Below are 8,516 nucleotides of genomic sequence, written 5' to 3' on the forward strand. Positions count from 1 at the left end.
ATATATATATATATATATATATATACCACATCTTCTTGATCCATTCATCAGGTGATGGACATTTAGGCTCTTTCCATGATTTGGCAATTGTTGAAAGTGTCGCTATGAGCATTGAGGTACATGTGCCCCTATGCATCAGCAGTCCTGTATCCCTTGGGTAAATAATAAGGAAAGATAGTAGCTACACTTGCGGTGAGCACAGCATAATGTATAGAGTTATCAAAATGTATGCTATCACTATGAGGTACACCTGAAACTATGTAACATTTGTGTCAACTAGACTTCAATTAAAAAAAGAAAAGAAAAAGGAAGAAAAACATTTGAAGCATTTATATTCTACTATTGTAAAAATTCAAATATAAACAGTTTATTTAGTACCTTAATTCAGAGAGTTTTGAAGGATTTTTAAGCTTCGCACCTGTAAAGTGCTTAGGAACATCTGGCACAGGTATTTTTAAAAGATTTTCTTTTAGATATTCTTAATTTTTTTTAATTTTAGAGAGAGATTGAGCAGGAGAGGAGCAAAGGGAGAGAGAGAGAATGAATCTTAAGCAGGATCCATGCTCAGCATGGAGCCCAACATAGGGCTCAATCCCAGGACCCTGGGATCATGACCTGAGCTGAAATCAGGAGTGAAGCATTCAAGCAACTGAGCCACTCAGACCCCAATATTTTCTTTTATTTATTTATTTTCAAATGTTTATTTATTTATTTTGAGAGAGAATGAGAGAAAGTGAGCATGTGCTCAAGTAGGGGAGGGGCAAAGAGAGAGGGAGAGAGAATCCCAAGCAGGCTCTGTGCTATCAGTGCAGAGCCCAACTTGGGGCGTGATCTCATGAGCTGTAAAGATCATGACCTGGGCCCAAATCAAGAGTTGGATACTTAACCAACCAAGCCACCCAGACACTCCCCCTCCTTTTAAAAAATTCTTTTAAATAAAACTAATATAAGCCAAATTTCCAATAATCTCCAATCTCCCACAGATAAGAATTTAAGTGCAAATAGTTTGTTTGGGAGAAGAAAGTCATGACCAGAGGAGAGTGGGGAATTGAGACAGGGAAGGAAGGCAGCCAATATAGGGTGAATGCATTAGGAAGCAGCCATCACCATGTATGAGTGAAACCTAATCCTACTGAAAAAATCCTGAATGCCAGTGTAGACCATACACCCCAGAAGGATGAAAGAGCTGGGATATTTACACACCAACTCCCTCAGTTATTGAATGAGACCTGCTCTGGGGAGGGGCAACACTTCCAGCCTTTGTCAGGCCTGCCATATTGGAGTCAGAGTGGTCTCCCATGGCAAGTTCTTGGTGCAGGTGTTGGCGGCTGAAAGCCAGGCCATGTGCAGCACCAGTGCCTGTGCCACCTCTCCTCCATCCTGCCTTTTACTCTAAAGGACATTAGTTTGTTTATAAATCTGTATATCCAAATAGCATTTATTCTTGGAAATAATAAAATAGAAGATCAAATTATCCTATCACGTGGGTTTGTGTGAGGGCTCCACAGAAGCAAATTCCCAGTCAGAAAGATCCAGGCTCCCTGTTTCAAGCTGCTCTGATGACCAAACACACAACGTCATGCATGGAATCACAGAGTATGAGTTAGCAGGAAAGGTGGCAAGGGCAAAGAGCCAAATCTATTGAGTGTATATCATGGATTTAGGGGATCAAAATGTATGCTAGCAAGCCTGTCTCTCACCCAGTACCAAGAGTAAAATGATAGTTATTGTTGGGCCTTATGGTCACCCTTCTTAGTGTGTCTATTCATGAAGCTCTAACATCCTGTGGGCCTCCAAATCCTTTTTTTATGAGGCAAGGAGGTTTGTAGTCCAAAGAGAGATCAAGTGGCTTATCCTTGGTCATAAACTTAGTTAATGGTTCAACTAGAGTTGGAACTGATTCCACATGGTCAAAGACACAGCAGGTTCACAAGTAAGAAATCTGCTCCAGCTTACCCACTCTCCTCTAAGGGGTACATATTTCCAGTCTCACCCACTCTCTAATTTGTCTCATTCCTTTCCTTCTTTCACATAAAGGTTCCCAAATTGGCCAAATGGCCAAATGACCAAATAGATGTTTTTCTTCTTAGTGCTCTCACTTCATGGTGGCTATAGGTTATGACTTGCATCCTCTTTTTTAGGACAAAAGAAATAGGTGGTGAGATAAACTCATGGGAAAGGAAGATGCAAAGAACAGTCCTACCTGTCTGTATTATTTTTATTCCCCTGTTTCTCAGCCGTATGCCCACACAAATAGAAAAATGGATTTGTGTGTCTTATAGTTTGCCTCCACTCTTCGCATATTATTTTCCTTAGGACATAGTCTGATGTTTTGCCCTTAAACATCCTTATTCATTATCCAAACACTAATAATCAAAATTATTTAAGTTTGAAAAATTAATTAAAAAGATTTCCAAAGTTGAGAGAAAAAAACATTGAGGAAAGAAATGTCGTGTTTTAGCAAGAAAGGGTGATAAAAAGTGGCAAATCATGTGCTCAAGTAATGTGTGATTTTCACCCTCTTGTTGGATGCCAGGGAGGATTGCTTAAAAGAAGAAAAAGAGGATCAACTATGTGATTTATATTTGCACGTTGAAATTTGTTTCTAGCCTGAAATCAGATCTCTGTATTTACTCAGCCATACCATGGAATCATATTACTCCTCTGGCTGATGACGCAGAGGAAACACCGAGTGATTTTTAAACAGAAAAGTAAGCATAACATTCTTTTTTTGAGCATCCTGAAAGACAGGGAGATAAAGAAAAAAGGGATAGAAGATGTCTTCCCACAGTTACCACTTGGTAATCCTCATCAAGTTCTAAAGAGAGCAGAGATATTGACATTTTTCTCTAATCTATGCAACAGCAAGTATGGAAAGATGCTGTTACATTGTAAGTGGATTTGGTGGAAGATTTTCTTCTCAGCTGTAACTCCAGGGTGTGTGTGTGTGTGTGTGTGTGTGTGTGTGTGTGTGTGTGTGTTGTGTGTGTGTGTAAGAGAAAGTGAGGGGCATAGGACTAGGAAAACAAATCTTATAAATTATCACTAGGCTTCTTATGCATTTCTCTTTTACAACTTTGGAGAGAAACATCATAAAAGTCTATAGGATATAAACATATAAATTGTGATTACAATGGAAATGCAAAATACAGCAGTTATCAAAATGTATATTAAAAGTTTGCATAATCCAATCATTACATTAAATCATCTTTAACATAATATCATATTTCTGTAAAAAATATATAAATATTACTTAGAGCCCAACATAAGCATTCTTCCATGTTTTAATTGCATCAAGAATACTGGTACTCAGCAAACATTGATTGGATCTAGGATCGCCAAGAAAATCCTGCCAATTTAGGGTTTATTTATTTACTTTGCTTGGGTATTTAGTTGATGCTATTTCAGTTATTCATTTAATGCTCTTGCTAATTTGATATATACCACATGTTTCTTCATCTGTAGTCTAATAGATGTTGGCTTTTAGGTATGTACTTATGATGATAGAAGTTGTATTTCATTCATACTCAAGCATGCTATTCCTATAAAATGCTTCAACATTCAAGTCAGACAAAAGAATGGGCACCAAATTATGATTTTCTAATGAACACTCATGCTCTTTGTTTACATCTTAAACTGGAACTTGAGACTCATAGAGTACATAGGGACTTCAGATCCTTAAATATGAATAAAAATTGTAAAAAGATAGTATCAACTTTATAGACATTTAGCAATGCCAGAAATATCTGGAAATAGTGGCAATCACCTTAACTATTTCTAACAATTATCCACTTAGGTAGGAATTTTAATTAATGACAGAAGAAAAAAAATATGAGGTTATGTAGAATAAGACATTAAGTAGAGACCTTCTGATCTGCAGGTAGAAAATGTAGCATATTGTTATCCTAAAAAAATAGAGTCTTCTAGAATGGAACCATCCAATAGAACTATCTGTGATAGTGGAAGTGTTCTATATCTATTTTGCATATTACAGTAGTCACTACCTACGTGTGGCACTAGAAATGTAGCTCATGCAATGGAGAAACTGAATTTTAAATTTTATTTAATTTGGTTAATTGAAATAATATCCACAGGTGATTTGTGGCTACCATATTGTATAACATTGTTCTAGGAGCAAAAGCTCATGTTTTAGAGAAAAATTATGGGAGTGGCAGAGGTGAGATAAAAATAGAGATTTTGAAATCAATGGAAATGGAGAAAATATCTGTAAGAAACAAACCTGGAAAGTAATTGTCATGCAAAATATATGAAGAACTCTTAAAAACTCAACAGTAAGAACACAGACAACCAGACAGGGGTGGGAGGGAGGGGGAAGCCAAAGATTTTAACACGCACCACACTAAAAATGGTACAGAGAAGACAAGTAAGCATATGAAAAGATACTCTACATCATATGGTGGTAGGGAATGAAAATTAAAACAACCATGAGATGCCACTGCACATCTATTAGAGTGGTCAAAACTCCAGGATACTGACAACACCAAATGCTGGTGCAGGTGAGGAGCAACAGGACCGGTCGTTCATGACTAGTGCTTACGTGCAGAACGGTACAAACACTTTGGAAGGCAGTTTAACAGCTTCTTGCAACACTAAACATCTTCTTATCATGTGATCCAGCAGTAGTGTGCCTTGGTATTTGCCCAAAGGAGTTGAAAACTTATGTCCACTCCTGCACAGGGATGTTTACAGCAGCTTTTTTCATAACTGCCCAAACTTGAAGGCAACCAAGATGTCCTTCAGTAAGTGAAGAGATAAAATCAATGGGCCTAATCTGAAAATATATTAAATTACAAAAAAAAATTTTATGGTATTATTTTTAAGAAGGGGGGAGGGGAAGAGAGAGAGAGGGAGACACAGAATCTAAAGCAGACTCCAGACTCTGAGCTCTCATCACAGAGCCCAATGGGAGGCCAGAACCCATAAACATGAGATTGTGACCTGAGCTGAAGTCAGACACTTAACCGACTGAGCCACCCAGGCACCTCATGAAATATATTAGTTTAAAAAAAAATTTTTTTATGTATAGTTTATTGTCAAGTTGGTTTCCACATAACACCCAGTATTCTTCCCCACAAATGCCCTCCTCCATGACCATTACCCCTTCCCTTTTCCCCCTCCCCCTTCAGCCCTCAGTTCATTTTCAGTATTCAAGAGTCTCTCATGATTTGCCTCCCTCCCTCTCCCTAACTCTTTTCCCCCATTCCCCTCCCCATGGTCCTCTGTTAAGTTTCTCCTGTTAGACCTATGAGTGAAAGCACATGGTATCTGTCCTTTTCTGTCTGACTTATTTGTCTTAGCATAACACCTTCGAGGTCCATCCACTTTGCTACAAATGGCCAGATTTCATTCTTTCTCATTGTCATGTAGTACTCCATTGTATATATAAACCGCATCTTCTTGATCCATTCACCAAGTGATGGACATTTAGGCTCTTTCCATGATTTAGCAATTGTTGAAAGTGCTGCTATGAACTTTGGTGTACATGTGCCCCTATACATCAGCACTTCTGTATCCCTTGGGTAAATCCCCAGCAGTGCTATTGCTGGGTCATAGGAAAGTTCTACTGATAGTTTTTTGAGGAACCTCCACTCTGTTTTCCAGAGCGGCTGCCCCAGTTTACATTCCCATCAACAGTGTAGGAGGGTGCCCGTCTCTCCACACCCTCGCCAGCATCTATAGTCTCTTGATTTGTTCATTTTAGCCACTCTGACTGGCATAAGGTGGTATCCCAGTGTGGTTTTGCTTTGTATGTCCCTGATGCTGAGTGATGCTGAGCATCGTTTCATGTGCCTGTTGGCCATCTGGATATCCTCTTTGGAGAAGTGTCTATTCATGTCTTCTGCCCATTTCTTCACTGGATTATTCATTTTTCGCATGTGGAGTTTGGTGAGTTCCTTGTAGATTTTGGATACTAGCCCTTTATCTTATATGTCATTTACAACTATCTTTTCCCATTCTGTCGGTTGCCTATTAGTTTTCTTTATTTTTTTTTTTTTAGGAATTTTTAAATTAAAAAAAATTTTTTTTGAGAGGGAGAGAGAGAGAGAGCATGAACAGGGAGGGTCAGAGAGAGAGAAAGACACAGAATCCGAAGCAGGCTTCAGGCTCTTAGCTAGCTATCAGCACAGAGCCTGACGCGGGGCTCGAACCCATGAACTACGAGATCATGATCTGAGCCAAAGTTGGACGCTTAACTGGCTGAGCCACCCAGGCACCCCACCTATTAGTTTTCTTGATTATTTCCTTTCTTGTGCGGAAGTTTTTTATCTTGATGAGGTCCCAATAGTTCATTTTTGCTCTTGATTCCCTCGCCTTTGGGGATGTGTCGAGTAGGAAATTGCTGTAGTTGAGGTCAAGGAGGCTGTTTCCTACTTTCTTCTCTAGGGTTTTGATGGTTTCCTGCCTCACATTTAGGTCCTTCATCCAGAAAATATATTACATTTTAAAGTAAGGTCTAACCCTGTGGATTTGAAGATCCTTCAAAAAAATGATTTTTTTTCAATTCAGCTTTGACTTCTCTAAGAACTTTTGACTCAGCTAAAAAATTCCTGAAACTCTCTCCCCTCATAGAATTCTTTGGCACTGATGCCAACTCTATGCCTACTCTTCTGTTCTTTCCTTCTCAGCCTCTGTTTCTGGTTCCTTGGTTCCTCCTTGTTTATATGCCTCCTATCTGTGACTTTGTCCCCTGAATCCATAAGATGCTGCCTTTGATATCTGCTTGTTCTACCCAGTTTCTCTGTTCACTTTTGACTCCCATAACAATGTTTTTGACTCCCAAACCTGCCTCTTGAGCTGCAGACTTCACACTAGGCTACTTCATCCTAGCAACTAGTTTTTTCCTGCCTGAGTGTTACACATAAACCCAACATCAGATGATTTGGCTCAATAACCTCAAATAACTTCTGACACTATTAGGCTATAGGTCTATTCTGATACTGAAATTGATCTTATCATTGACCTTTTCACATCTCACCTTCTGTAGGTGGTAACACTATTCTTCTCCTCTTGAGACCAGAAATTTTGTTGTTTATAATAGTATCTTTTCATTTGTCCCCTGAAATCAATTCATCAACAAATCAATCCTTCAAAATACCAATTATTTCCCTGTAAATTTGTCTTTTTAAAAAAATTTTTATAAATGTTTATTATTTTGGGGAGAGAGAGAGATAGACAGAGAGACAGAGTGTGAGCAGGAGAGGGACAGAGAGGAGGAGACACAGAATCCAAAACAGGCTCCAGGCTCTGAGCTGTCAGCACAGAGCCCAGTGTGGAGCTCAAAATCACTAACTGGGAGATTATGACCTGAGCCAAAGTCAGCACTTAACTGACTGAGCCACCCAGGCACCGCTCTCATTGTGTCTTATATTTACTCTTTCTGCTCTTCTTGTACCCAAGCTAGAGGCCCAGGTTTCTAAGAGCTAAGGCAGACTGGGCCTGGGAGTGGAAAGGGGGTTGGCCGTGACTGACTGGTCAAAGCACAGGTTACTTGGGGTTCATGTTCCATGAATCAATGAGAGATCAAGGCAGCAAGTCATGGGAGAGAATTTAGAATAACAATGAGAAATGTGGGGAAGGGGTTGTATTGTAATGTAGAACCTGTAAAATGGAAAGAGCAGGTTTGAGAGACAATCTAGAAAGAGTTCTAGAAGTAACCAGTTGTAGGACAAAGGAACTTTTATGAACTTCTCTTGATGAATCAGGAACAGGAAGTGAGTTGCTATGATAAACGAGTCTACTAGACTGGCTTCTTTCTTTTCCCTGATACACCATCCTAATCTAAGCCCTCATACCCACATTACTACTTAATTTTTTTTATTACTGCTTTGTCTTAATTGTGTTACCTGTGGCAAGTTAGGAAGCTCTTGGAGCCTCAGAGCCACAGCTGTAAAAGTACTCATACCTATATCATAGAGTCATTTGAGGATTAAATATGAGCACTTAAAGTTTTGCATGAAATTAATGTTAAATCATTGGTTATTATTATTATAGTGTTATATTAATATTAGTATTTCTATAACTTTTTTTTATTTGTCCACCTATCCCCAGACTCTATTCCATCTTGCATTCAGTTTTGAAATCATTTTCTTCATGGTACCTTCTCTGGCCTTCAGTGGTTCCCAAATTACCTGATGATCAAGTCTAAAATCCTATGTCTGACTAGTATGACCTCCAATAATCAAGCCCCTCCCACTCACCTGTGCAACTCTTTGCACCAGTGCCTCCCCTCCTTCTTTCAGCATGACTTACTTACTATTTCCTGCGGAAGTCATGACCTTTCATGCCCTTTCACCTCTGTTCATGTTCCTCCCCCTTCCTAGAAGGATGGCCCTTCTTACCTTTGACCTGTCTCAATTCTAACCACCTTCAGGGCCAACCTTAAGTTCTACCTCTTCTATTACACCAGAGGTAGTTTCTGTTGTGCTTTTCCTAAGTGTAAGTCTAACAAAGTCAAGCAGAATACCTGACACAATAGTAAGTGTTTGATAAGTATT

This window comes from Suricata suricatta, chromosome 7 (assembly GCF_006229205.1).
Source record: "Suricata suricatta isolate VVHF042 chromosome 7, meerkat_22Aug2017_6uvM2_HiC, whole genome shotgun sequence".
Lineage (NCBI taxonomy): Eukaryota > Metazoa > Chordata > Mammalia > Carnivora > Herpestidae > Suricata > Suricata suricatta.